The following is a 14,262-nucleotide window of genomic DNA, read 5'->3' as shown; positions in this document are numbered from 1 at the left end:
TAAAACAGCCACAATAAAAAGAACATAACCTTTAAGTTGAACCTTTTACTGCAGTGGGCTGAATCAGGGTCACACAGAGTGATTATTGGTGGTCTACTTGATTATTGGTGGTCTAACAAATCTACTTTACAACATTTCACACATGGTTCTGGGCTTAAAAATAGAAAACACCTGTACCATGTCAGATATAGAGTTGAAATATATAAACATTTTGCATTTGCATCCCAATATTACACATTATATACATCACAGAAGACTAAAATATAACAAAATTGTTTGACATAGAAACACTGGATTTTTGTCAGGGTTTCTGAAATAATATGTATGAATTATTATTATTTATTAAATATTAATAACATAATTCCACGCATGAGGCCAAAAAGGGAGCGTTTGGTCATTGACTGCAGGAAAGGGCTACCGTATCCATAATACGGAACAAGTGAAATAGAATAATGTCCAAACAGATGTGTCCCGTTGCAAATAAACTGGTATACATCATTTGCCTTTCAGTGAAGTGACACACATCATGCAAACATTTGCACAGTGGTGGAAAAAGTATTAAATTGTCATAGTTGAGTAAAAGTAAAGATAACTTAATAGAAAATGACTCAAGTAACAGAAAAAGTCAACCAGTAAAATTCTACTTGAGTAAAAGTATCTGGTTTTAAATGTACTTAAGTACAGTGATGGAAAAAATACTCAATTGTCATCAATTGTCAATGCTATACATCAAATTCCTTAAACCAGAGAGCACAATTTTCTTTTTTTAAGCACTCCGACACTCAGACATCATTTACAGATGCAGTATTCGAGTTTAGTGAGTCCGCCAGATCAGAGGAAGTAGGGATGACACTGCGTTATAATGATAGGTGCACGAATTGCACCGTAATTCTGTCCTGCCTGAGCATTCTAAATGTAACGAGTACTTTTTGGTGCCAGGGAAATGTATGGGAGTAAAAAGTACTTTAACATATTTTTACCTAAGTACTTTATACAACTGCATTTGCGTTGATACAATACAGCAGTAAATCCATATCTTCAGTTGAAGTCGGAAGTTTATATACACCTTAGCCAAATACATTTAAACTCAGTTTTTCATAATACCTGACATTTAACCCTAGTAAAAATTCCCTGTCTGAGGTCAGTAAGGATCACCACTTTATTTTAAGAATGTGAAATGTTAGAATAATAGTAGAGAGAATAATTTCTTTCCGCTTTTATTTCTTTTATCACATTCCCAGTGGGTTAGAAGTTTACATGCACTCAATTAGTATTTGGTAGCATTGCCTTTAAATTGTTTAACTTGGGTCAAATGTTTCAGGTAGCCTTCCAAAACTTTCCAAAATAAGTTTGGTGAATTTTGGGCCAATCCTCCTGACAGAGCTGGTGTAACTGAGTCAGGTTTTGTAGGCCGCCTTGCTCGCACATTCTTTTTGAGTTCTGCCCACAAATTTTCTATGGGATTGAGGTCAGAGCGTTGTGATGGCCACTCCAATACCTTGACTTTGTTGTTCTTAAGCCATTTTGCCACAACTTTGGAAGTATGCTTGGGGTCATTGGCCATTCGGAAGACCCAATTACGACCAAGCTTTAATTTCCTGACTGATGTCTTGAGATGTTGCTTCAATATATCCACATAATTGCCCTCCCTCATGATGCCATCTATTTTGTGAAGTGCACCAGTCCCTCCTGCAGCAAAGCACCCCCACAACATGATGCTGCCACCCCCGGGCTTCGCGGTTGGGATGGTGTTCTCCGGCTTGCAAGCGTTCCCCTTTTTCCTCCAAACATAATGATGGTCATTATAGCCTAACAGTTCTATTTTTGTTTCATCAGATCAGAGGACATTTCTCCAAAAAGTACAATATTTGTCCCCATGTGTAGTTGCAAACCGTAGTCTGGCTTTTTCATGGTAGTTTTGGAGCAGTTGTTATGTGCCTCCTCCCTGGAGGGAGGTTCAGGAGTCAGGAGCAGGAGAGCAAGGAAGTCCCAATAGCACAATCATTTATTAGAAGTCCCAACTCAACAACAACAGGTGGAGGAACACGCCCAAACGAAGTCCCCACACACAGGGAATAAACTCAACCACGGAGGAGAAACCTCTACTCCTAATTAGAGTCCAAAACGGTATAACGACCGTGAGAAAGAAAACCCTGTGGCGCAAACACGCACCCCTAACATAGCAACAATAGCAAATAATCCCATACACAGAATAGCAGGCAGCAGAGGTTAATAAACCCACCGAAATTAACAAATAGGACACATTTGTAAAGGATAAACAGACAGACACAAACGAAAAGGAAAAATGGATCAGTGGCAGCTAGTAGGCCTGCGACGACGACTGTCGAGCACTGCCCGAATAGGGACAGGAGCCAGTCGTGACAGCAGTGGCTTCTTCCTTGCTGAGTGGCCTTTCAGGTTATGTTGATATAGGACTCGGTTAACTGTGGATATAGATGCTTTTGTACCTGTTTCCTCCAGCATCTTCACAAGATGCTTTGCTGTTGTTCTGGGATTGATTTGCACTTTTCACACACAAGTACATTAATCTCTAAGAGACAGAATGCGTCTCCTTCCTGAGCGGTATGACGGCTGCGTGGTCCCATGGTGTTTATACTTGCATACTATTGTTTGTACAGATGAACGTGGTACCTTCAGGTGTTTGGAAATTGCTCTCAAGGATGAACCAGACTTGTGGAGGTCTACGATTGTTTTTCTGAGGTCTTGGCTGATTTCTTTTGATTTTCCCATGATGTCAAGCAAAGAGGCATTGAGTTTGAAGGTGGGCCTTGAAATACATCCACAGGTACACCTCCAATTGATTCAAATTATATCAATTAGACTATCAGAAGCTTCTAAAGAAATGACATAATTTTCTGGAATTTTCTAAGCTACTTTCTGGTGCCAACAAACAGTTGTTGGAAAGATTACTTGTGTCATGCACAAAGTAGATGTCCTAACCAACTTACCAAAACTGCAATTTGTTGACAAGAAATTTGTGGAGTGGTTGAAAAACAAGTTTTAATAACTCCAACCGAAGTGTATGTAAACTTCTGACTTCAACTGTAGTAGATTGGCTCCACTACAGGCTGCATTGTATCATAACGGTCTGTGATTGTATCAATGAATTAGGTAGAAGAACTCAGCAAGAATTGTCGCAGCCGAGATATTCTTGGTATTGCGGGATGTCACAAGCAAGAAGCTACATGAAGTACTGGCTGGAACAGTTCCGTCCTCTCAGTTTCCCAGACCTGTGTAGCTCTGATTGAATTGTGAATATATTAGGATTAGTTGTGTTCTGTATTTTGTTTTAAATCAAATCAAATCTCAAATCAAATCGAATTTTATTAGTCACGTGCCGAATACAACACCTTACAGTGAAATGCTTACTTACGAGCCCCTAACCAACAATGCAGTATAAAAATAAAACATTTGAATAAGAATAAGAAACAAAAGTAACAAGTAATTAAAGTGCAGCAGTAAAATAACAATAGCGATACTATATACAGGGAGGTACCAGTACAGAGTCAATGTGCGGGGGCACCGGTTAGTCGAGATAATTGAGGTAATATGTACATGTAGGTAGATATTAAAGTGACTATGCATAGATGATAACAATAGAGAGTACCAGCGGTGTAAAAGGAGGGGGGGGGCAATGCAAATAGTCTGGGGAGCCATTTGATTAGATCTTTGACAATTATTAGGGTCTTTATTCCTTTTGTCCAGGTGGGAAAGGGCAGTGTGGAGGGCAACAGAGATTGTGTCATCTGTGGATCTGTTAGGGTGGTATGCAAATTGGAATGGGTCTAGGATTTCTGGGATAATGGTGTTGATGACAGCCATGACCAGACTTTCAAAGCACTTCATGGCTACAGACCTGCGTGCTACAGGTCGGTAGTCATTTAGGCAGGTTACCTTAGTGTTCTTGGGCACAGGGATTATGGTGGTTTGCTTAAAACATGTTGGTATTACAGACTCAGACAGGGAGAGGTTGAAAATGTCAGTGAAGACACTTGTGAGTGGTGAAACAGTCATTGTTTGTTCTTTTGAGTTTTTATGTTAAGTCTTTGGCTGACAAAGTGATGTTAGGATATATAAGTTATCCTGTACAAGCTTTGGTGCCGAATACATTAAGTTACAAATCAAATACATTTTTATTGGTCACATACACATGGGTAGCAGATGTTATTGCGAGTGGAGCAAATGCTTGTGCTTCTAGTTCAGACAGTGCAGCAATATCTAACAAGTAATATCTAACAATTCCACAACAAATGCCTAAAACACAGAAATCTAAGTAAAGGAATGGAATAAGAATATGTGTTCCATTTATTAAAGTGGCTAATTAATTCAAGTTTATATGTAGACAGCAGCCTTTCTGTGATAGTGATGGCTGTTTAATTTTAACAGTCTGATGGCCTTGAGATAGAAGCTGTTTTTTCAGTCTCTCAGTCTCAGCTTTGATGCGCCTGTACTGACCTTGCCTTCTGGATGGTAGCGGGGTGAACAGGCAGTGGCTCAGGTGGTTGTTGTCCTTGATGATCTTTTTGGTCTTCCTGTGACATCGGGTGCTATATGTGTCCTGGAGGGCAGGTAGTTTGCCCCCGGTGATGCCTTGTGCAGACCGCACCACCCTCTGGATAGACCTGCGGTTGTGGGCGGTGCAGTTGCCGCACCAGGCGGTGATACAGCTCAACGGGATGCTCTCAATTATGCATCTGAAATATTTTGTAAGGGTTTTTGGTGACAAGCCAAATTTCTTCAGCCTCCTGAGGTTGGAGAGGCGCTGTTGCACCTTTTCACCACACTATCTGTGAGGGTGGACCATTTCAGTTTGTCAGTGATATGGAACTTAACCAAGGAACTTAACTTTCCACCTTCTCCACTGCTGTCCCGTCGATGTGGATAGTAAGGGTGCTCCCTCTGCTTTTTCCCGAAGTCACAGGATCATCTCCTTTGTTTTGTTGACGTTGAATGAGAGGTTATTTTCCTGACACCACACTCCCTCACCTCCTCCCTGTAGGCTGTCTCGTCGTTGTTTGTAATCAAGCCTACTACTCTTGTGCTGTCTGCAAACTTGATGATTGAGTTAGAGGCGTGCCTGGCCACGCAGCTGTGGGTGAACGGACTACAGTAGGGGGCTAGCCCCCAGTGTTGAAGATCAGCAATGTGGAAATGTTATTTCCTACCTTCACCACCTGTGAGTGGCCTGTCAGGAATTCCAGGACCCAATTGCACAGGGCAGGGTTGTGATCCAGGGCCTCAAACTTAATGATGAGCATGGAGGGTACTATGGTGTTAAATGCTGAGATATAGTCAATGAACAGCATTCTTACATAGGTATTCCTCTTGTCCAGACGGGACAGAGCAGTGGGGCGGTAAGAAAATTGAAGTGAGTCTAGGGTGACAGGTAAGGTGGAGGTGATATGATCCTTGACAAGTCTCTCAAAGTACTTCATGATGACAGAAGGGAGTGCTATGTGGTGATAGTCATTTAGTTCAGTTACCTTTGCACTCTTGGGTACAGGAACAATGGTGGCCATCTTGAAGCAAGTGGGGACAACAGACTGGGATAGGGAGAGATTGAATATGACCATAAACACACCAGCCAGCTGGTCTGCACATGCTCTGAGGACGCGGCTAGGGATGCGGTCTGGCCAGGCAGGGTTGTGAGGGTTAACACATTTAAATGTCTTACTCACGTCGGCCACGGAGAAGGAGAGCCCACAATCCTTGATAGTGGGCCATGTCGATGGCACTTTATTATCCTCAACATTTACATTTACATTTAAGTCATTTAGCAGACGCTCTTATCCAGAGCGACTTACAAATCGGTGAATTCACCTTCTGACATCCAGTGGAACAGCCACTTTACAATAGTGCATCTAAATCATTAAGGGGGAGGGGGGGTGAGAAGGATTACTTATCCTATCCTAGGTATTCCTTGAAGAGGTGGGGTTTCAGGTGTCTCCGGAAGGTGGTGATTGACTCCGCTGTCCTGGCGTCGTGAGGGAGTTTGTTCCACCATTGGGGGGCCAGAGCAGCGAACAGTTTTGACTGGGCTGAGCGGGAACTGTACTTCCTCAGTGGTAGGGAGGCGAGCAGGCCAGAGGTGGATGAACGCAGTGCCCTTGTTTGGGTGTAGGGCCTGATCAGAGCCTGGAGGTACTGCGGTGCCGTTCCCCTCACAGCTCCGTAGGCAAGCACCATGGTCTTGTAGCGGATGCGAGCTTCAACTGGAAGCCAGTGGAGAGAGCGGAGGAGCGGGGTGACGTGAGAGAACTTGGGAAGGTTGAACACCAGACGGGCTGCGGCGTTCTGGATGAGTTGTAGGGGTTTGATGGCACAGGCAGGGAGCCCAGCCAACAGCGAGTTGCAGTAATCCAGACGGGAGATGACAAGTGCCTGGATTAGGACCTGCGCCGCTTCCTGTGTGAGGCAGGGGCGTACTCTGCGGATGTTGTAGAGCATGAACCTACAGGAACGGGCCACCGCCTTGATGTTAGTTGAGAACGACAGGGTGTTGTCCAGGATCACGCCAAGGTTCTTAGCGCTCTGGGAGGAGGAAACAATGGAGTTGTCAACCGTGATGGCGAGATCATGGAACGGGCAGTCCTTCCCCGGGAGGAAGAGCAGCTCCGTCTTGCCGAGGTTCAGCTTGAGGTGGTGATCCGTCATCCACACTGATATGTCTGCCAGACATGCAGAGATGCGATTCGCCACCTGGTCATCAGAAGGGGGAAAGGAGAAGATTAATTGTGTGTCGTCTGCATAGCAATGATAGGAGAGACCATGTGAGGTTATGACAGAGCCAAGTGACTTGGTGTATAGCGAGAATAGGAGAGGGCCTAGAACAGAGCCCTGGGGGACACCAGTGGTGAGAGCGCGTGGCGAGGAGACAGATTCTCGCCACGCCACCTGGTAGGAGCGACCTGTCAGGTAGGACGCAATCCAAGCGTGGGCCGCGCCGGAGATGCCCAACTCGGAGAGGGTGGAGAGGAGGATCTGATGGTTCACAGTGTCGAAGGCAGCCGATAGGTCTAGAAGGATGAGAGCAGAGGAGAGAGAGTTAGCTTTAGCAGTGCGGAGCGCCTCCGTGATACAGAGAAGAGCAGTCTCAGTTGAATGACTAGTCTTGAAACCTGACTGATTTGGATCAAGAAGGTCATTCTGAGAGAGATAGCGGGAGAGCTGGCCAAGGACGGCACGTTCAAGAGTTTTGGAGAGAAAAGAAAGAAGGGATACTGGTCTGTAGTTGTTGACATCGGAGGGATCGAGTGTAGGTTTTTTCAGAAGGGGTGCAACTCTCGCTCTCTTGAAGACGGAAGGGACGTAGCCAGCGGTCAGGGATGAGTTGATGAGCGAGGTGAGGTAAGGGAGAAGGTCTCCGGAAATGGTCTGGAGAAGAGAGGAGGGGATAGGGTCAAGCGGGCAGGTTGTTGGGCGGCCGGCCGTCACAAGAAGCGAGATTTCATCTGGAGAGAGAGGGAGAAAGAGGTCAGAGCACAGGGTAGGGCAGTGTGAGCAGAACCAGCGGTGTCGTTTGACTTAGCAAACGAGGATCGGATGTCGTCGACCTTCTTTTCAAAATGGTTGACGAAGTCATCTGCAGAGAGGGAGGAGGGGGGAGGGGGAGGAGGATTCAGGAGGGAGGAGAAGGTGGCAAAGAGCTTCCTAGGGTTAGAGGCAGATGCTTGGAATTTAGAGTGGAAGAAAGTGGCTTTAGCAGCAGAGACAGAGGAGGAAAATGTAGAGAGGAGGGAGTGAAAGGATGCCAGGTCCGCAGGGAGGCGAGTTTTCCTCCATTTCCGCTCGGCTGCCCGGAGCACTGTTCTGTGAGCTCGCAGTGAGTCGTCGAGCCACGGAGCGGGAGGGGAGGACCGAGCCGGCCTGGAGGATAGGGGACATAGAGAGTCAAAGGATGCAGAAAGGGAAGAGAGGAGGGTTGAGGAGGCAGAATCAGGAGATAGGTTGGAGAAGGTATGAGCAGAGGGAAGAGATGATAGGATGGAAGAGGAGAGAGTAGCGGGGGAGAGAGAGCGAAGGTTGGGACGGCGCGATACCATCCGAGTAGGGGCAGTGTGGGAAGTGTTGGATGAAAGCGAGAGGGAAAAGGATACAAGGTAGTGGTCGGAGACTTGGAGGGGAGTTGCAATGAGGTTAGTGGAAGAACAGCATCTAGTAAAGATGAGGTCGAGCGTATTGCCTGCCTTGTGAGTAGGGGGGAGGGTGAGAGGGTGAGGTCAAAAGAGGAGAGGAGTGGAAAGAAGGAGGCAGAGAGGAATGAGTCAAAGGTAGACGTGGGGAGGTTAAAGTCGCCCAGGACTGTGAGAGGTGAGCCGTCCTCAGGAAAGGAGCTTATCAAGGCATCAAGCTCATTGATGAACTCTCCGAGGGAACCTGGAGGGCGATAAATGATAAGGATGTTAAGCTTGAAAGGGCTGGTAACTGTGACAGCATGGAATTCAAAGGAGGCGATAGACAGATGGGTAAGGGGAGAAAGAGAGAATGACCACTTGGGAGAGATGAGGATCCCGGTGCCACCACCCCGCTGACCAGAAGCTCTCGGGGTGTGCGAGAACACGTGGGCGGACGAAGAGAGAGCAGTAGGAGTAGCAGTGTTGTCTGTGGTGATCCATGTTTCCGTCAGTGCCAAGAAGTCGAGGGACTGGAGGGAGGCATAGGCTGAGATGAACTCTGCCTTGTTGGCCGCAGATCGGCAGTTCCAGAGGCTACCGGAGACCTGGAACTCCACGTGGGTCGTGCGCGCTGGGACCACCAGATTAGGGTGGCCGCGGCCACGCGGTGTGGAGCGTTTGTATGGTCTGTGCAGAGAGGAGAGAACAGGGATAGATAGACACATAGTTGACAGGCTACAGAAGAGGCTACGCTAATGCAAAGGAGATTGGAATGACAAGTGGACTACACTTATCGAATGTTCAGAACGTTAAGCTTACGTAGCAAGAATCTTATTGACTAAAATGATTGAAATGATACAGTACTGCTGGAGTAGGCTAGCTGGCAGTGGCTACGTTGTTGACACTACACTAATCAAGTCGTTCCGTCGAGTGTAATAGTTTCTACAGTGCTGCTATTCGGGGGCTAGCTGGCTAGCTAGCAGTGTTGATTACGTAACGTTACGTTAAAAGAACGACAATAGCTGGCTAGCTAACCTAGAAAATCGCTCCAGACTACACAATTGTCTTAGATACAAAGACGGCTAAGTAGCTAGCTAGCTACGATCAAACAAATCAAACCGTTGTACTGTAATGAAGTGAAATGAAAATGTGATACTACCTGTGGAGCGAGGCGGAATGTTGACCGGGTTGTTGAAGTTCAATTCGGAAGACGTTGGCTAGCTGTTGGCTAGCTAGCTAGCAGTGACTCCTACGTTAAGGACGACAAATAGCTGGCTAGCTAACCTCGGTAAATTAAGATAATCACTCCAAGTCTACACACTCTAAGCTACACAATTACCTTGGATACGAAGACAGCAAAGACAACTATGTAGCTAGCTAACACTACACTAATCGAGTCATTGAGTGTAATAGTTTCTACAGTGCTAGTGGACGTTAGCTAGCTGCTGTGCTAGTGGACGTTAGCTAGCTGCTGGGCAGAAAGCAGTGTAGACTACGTTAGGACGACAAAATACGATCAGCAAAGACAACTATGTAGCTAGCTAACACTACACTAATCAAAGCGGGCAAAGGTGTTTAGTTTGTCTGGAAGCAAGATGTCGGTGTCTGCGACGTGGCTGGTTTTCCTTTTGTAGTCCGTGATTGTCTGTAGACCCTGCCACATACGTCTTGTGTCTGAACCGTTGAATTGCGACTCCACTTTCTCTATACTGACATTTTGCTTGTTTGATTGCCTTGGGGAGTGTATGACTACTCTGTTTGTATTCTGCCATATTCCCAGTCACCTTGCCAAGGTTAAATACGGGGGTACGCACTTTCAGTTTTGTGCGAATGCTGCCATCTATCCACAGTTTCTGGTTAGGGTAGGTTTAAATATATAGTGGTTACAACATCTGCTATACACTTCCTTATGAACTCACACACCCAATCAGCGTATAAGTCGATATTATTCTCTGAGGCTACCCGGAAATTATCCCAGTCCACGTGATCAAAACAATCTTGAAGCATGGATTCCGATTGGTCAGACCAGGGTTGAATAGTCCTTAGCACAGGTACTTCCTGTTTGAATTTCTGCCTAAAGGAAGGGAGGAGCTAAATGGAGTCGTGGTCAGATTTGCCGAAAGGAGGACGGGGCAGGGCCTTGTATGCATCGTGGAAGTTAAAGTAACAATGGTCCAGTGTTTTTCCAGCGCGAGTGTTACAGTCATTTACATTACATTTACATTTAAGTCATTTAGCAGACGCTCTTATCCAGAGCGACTTACAAATTGGTGAATTCACCTTCTGACATCCAGTGGAACAGCCACTTTACAATAGTGCATCTAAATCATTTAAGGGGGGGTGAGAAGGATTACTTTATCCTATCCTAGGTATTCCTTGAAGAGGTGGGGTTTCAGGTGTCTCCGGAAGGTGGTGATTGACTCCGCTGTCCTGGCGTCGTGAGGGAGTTTGTTCCACCATTGGGGGGCCAGAGCAGCGAACAGTTTTGACTGGGCTGAGCGGGAACTGTACTTCCTCAGTGGTAGGGAGGCGAGCAGGCCAGAGGTGGATGAACGCAGTGCCCTTGTTTGGGTGTAGGGCCTGATCAGAGCCTGGAGGTACTGGGGTGCCGTTCCCCTCACAGCTCCGTAGGCAAGCACCATGGTCGATATGCTGATAGTATTTAGGTAGCCTTTTCCTCAAATGTTCTTTATTAAAATCCCCAGCTACAATAAATGTAGCCCCAGGATATATGGTTTCCAGTTTGCATCCAGTTCCTTGAGGGCCGTTGTGGTTTCGGCTTGAGGGGGGATATACATGGGTGTGACAATAACCGAAGAGAATTATCTTGGGAGATAACATGGTTGAGGAATTCTAGGTCAGGTGAACAAAAAGACTTGAGTTCCTGCATGTTGTTACAATTACACCATGAGTTGTTATCAGGAAACAAACACCCCTGCCCTTCTTCTTCCCGGAGAGATGTTTATTCCTGTCGGCGCAATGCACTCCGAATCCAGGTGGCTGTACCGACTCTGACAGTATATCCTGAGAGAGCCATGTTTCCATGAAACAGTATGCTACAATCCCTGATGTCTCTCTGGAAAGCAACCCTTGCCCTGATTTCATCAACTTTGTTATCTAGGGACTGGACATTAGCGATTAATATACTCAGAAGCGGTGGGTGGTTTGCGCAACTCCGAAGTCTGACTAGAAGACCGCTCCAACTCCCTCTCCCTGAGGTGGCTTTGTTTTGGGTTGGTGTCTGGAACCAGTTCAAATGCCTTGGGGGGTGTGGACAAAGGATGTTAGCCCAGAAAATGGGGCGGCAGGTAGCCTCGTGGTTAGAGCGTTGGACTAGTAACCGAAAGGTTGCAAGATCGAGTCCCCGAGCTGACAAGGTTAAAATCTGTTGTTCTGCCCCAGAACAAGGCAGTTAACCCATTGTCATTGAACATAAGAATTTGTTCTTAACTGACTTTCCTAGTTACATAAAGGTTAAAAAATAATAATAATAAAAATACATTAAAAAAATAAAAATACTGCAAAAGTTTCTTAAGGACTAGAAGTGAGGTAGCCCTCTGTCTTGCTACAGGTGTCAAGCTTATGGGCATGTGGCAGCAGTGTGTAGGAGGGAGGTTCCTAGGTGTGAGAAGTGTGCAGAAGGGCATGAGACAAAATAATGTGTAGCATTGGGGAAAGTAGTGGAATGTGTTCATTGTAGGGATGCCCATGGGGCTGGGGATCAAACACGTCCTGTGCGAGAGAGGCAGGTTGAGGTTTCCAGGGTTAGAGTAGTGCAGAAGTTGTCCTATGCTGAGGCAGTGAAGAAAGGAGAGGTGGGAGGGATCCTGAGAGGAGTGGTGTGAGTAGCAGATCTGTATCTGTACAGAGGGATAGAAACATATCACTTGTTGGCCTGTCTGACTATATTCCTGGATAACCAAAAGGATGATCTTGTACAGTATTGTCGCTGTATTGAATGAGTCTTGTATATCGATTTAATGCAAGGAAAGCATTCAGAATCAGAATAGGGCTTTCAGTATCCTCTCCTCTTCCACAGCCATAGTAGACTCTATTTTAGTGGTATTTCCCACTCTGTATTAGCCACCTGTTCCCAGTATTTATCCCTGCTCTTCCCAAACCAACTGATCCTGGGCCTGGAGATCTGTGTCAGATTATGTCCAAGACCGTATCCGCTCCCTGCGTGCTGCAGCTGTCTGTCAAACATCCCACCTCTAAAGAATACAGCACTTGATCCCTTCAGCAAGTTGTCTAAATGTTTTGTTTTCTGGTGATGCTCAAATTCAAATGGTGTTTGCTACAATTTTGTACAGCTTTCTGGCCATTGGGCATTGAGGTTATGTGAAGTTATCCACCTTAGAAAGGACACGTTATTTAATAATTACTATCAACCACAATATAAATATTTCTGTATATCACAAAATAGTGGATACAAACAGAGTGAAAGAGGCGAAGTGAGACGGGTAACTCGGCCCAAAATGTCTTCTCCAGCAGGTGGCGTTTTTCTCTCTTTTTTCTGCTTACCATGGAGGTCAATGAGAGTGTTGAATTTGGTCCCAAAAAATGTAACAGCTTATTTGCTATGTGATTTTTAATTGGTCGAATAGAAGTTTTGTAATGCTTAGGTTGTACCGATATAAGTAGGACACTTGACATCCCGGGAAAAAACACTTTATATCAGAGTTGTGCTATCTGGTGTCCTTGGGATGTCCCTACCCTAATCTGTAACTCCAACCTGCTACTTTAACCATTTTCAATTTCAACTTCAATGGGGTAGGGATGTCCCAAGGATCCCGGATAGCACACGCGTAGCTGCCCTCTCATTCATTGTTAGAGTGGCCAATGGACTATCTGGTCAATATAATGGAACATCTGTGATATAAAATATGTTCATAACCTTTCAGTGAGTAAATATCAGGTAGTTTACAACCCTCTAGTGGCAACAATAGGAAGTGTTTGATCTGCACCAACAATAGGAAGTGTTTGATCTGCACCAACAATAGGAAGTGTTTGATCAGAACCAACAATAGGAAGTGTTTGATCTGCACCAACAATAGGAAGTGTTTGATCAGAACCAACAATAGGAAGTGTTTGATCAGAACCAACAATAGGAAGTGTTTGATCAGCACCAACAATAGGAAGTGTTTGATCAGAACCAACAATAGGAAGTGTTTGATCTGCACCAACAATAGGAAGTGTTTGATCAGAACCAACAATAGGAAGTGTTTGATCAGCACCAACCATAGGAAGTGTTTGAGAAGCACCAACAATAGGTAGTGTTTGATCAGCACCAAAAATATGAAGTGTTTGATCAGCACCAACAGGGACCAATGTGACCAGTACAGCAGCTTGGGTTTTATCTCTATAACCGGAGAGTAACAATAGATAATGATTTCTAACCCTTATGTCACAACACAGAGATTTTAGCCTCAAATTAATAATTTGTATTTTGAATAAATCCAGGATTTCTCAACAAAGGAGACACTGTGCCAGTGACCACATGTCAGGTGTCACATCAGAGTTTAGGACACTAATCAGTATTTTACAGCCGACTCGTGGAGGGTTTATCCTTTCAATTTTGTATTTGTATTTATTATGGATCCCCATTGCAGCTACTCTTTCTGGGGTCCAGCCAAATTAAAGCAGTTCATACAATTTTAAAAACATTACAATACATTCACAGATTTCACAACACACTGTGTGCCCTCAGGCCCCTACTCCACCACCACCACATATCTACCGTACTAAATCCATGTGTACGTGTGTGTGTATAGTGCACATGTTATCGTGTGTGTGTATACATGTGTCTGTGCCTATGTTTGTGTTGCTTCACAGTCCCCTCTGTTCCGTAAGGTGTATTTTCATCCGTTTTTTAAATCAAATTTTACTGCTGTCGTGAGTTACTTGATGTGGAATAGAATTCCATGTAGTCACCCCCCTATCCACATCGATGGAACAGTAGTGGAGAGAGTAGCAAGTTTTAAGTTCCTCGGCATACACATCACAGACAAACTGAATTGGTCCACTCACACAGACAGCATCGTGAAGAAGGCGCAGCAGCGCCTCTTCAACCTCAGGAGGCTGAAGAAATTCGGCTTGTCACCAAAAGCACTCACAAACTTCTACA

This window comes from Oncorhynchus masou, chromosome 5 (assembly GCF_036934945.1).
Source record: "Oncorhynchus masou masou isolate Uvic2021 chromosome 5, UVic_Omas_1.1, whole genome shotgun sequence".
NCBI classification, from domain to species: domain Eukaryota; kingdom Metazoa; phylum Chordata; class Actinopteri; order Salmoniformes; family Salmonidae; genus Oncorhynchus; species Oncorhynchus masou.
This window is presented reverse-complemented; position numbering follows the sequence as displayed.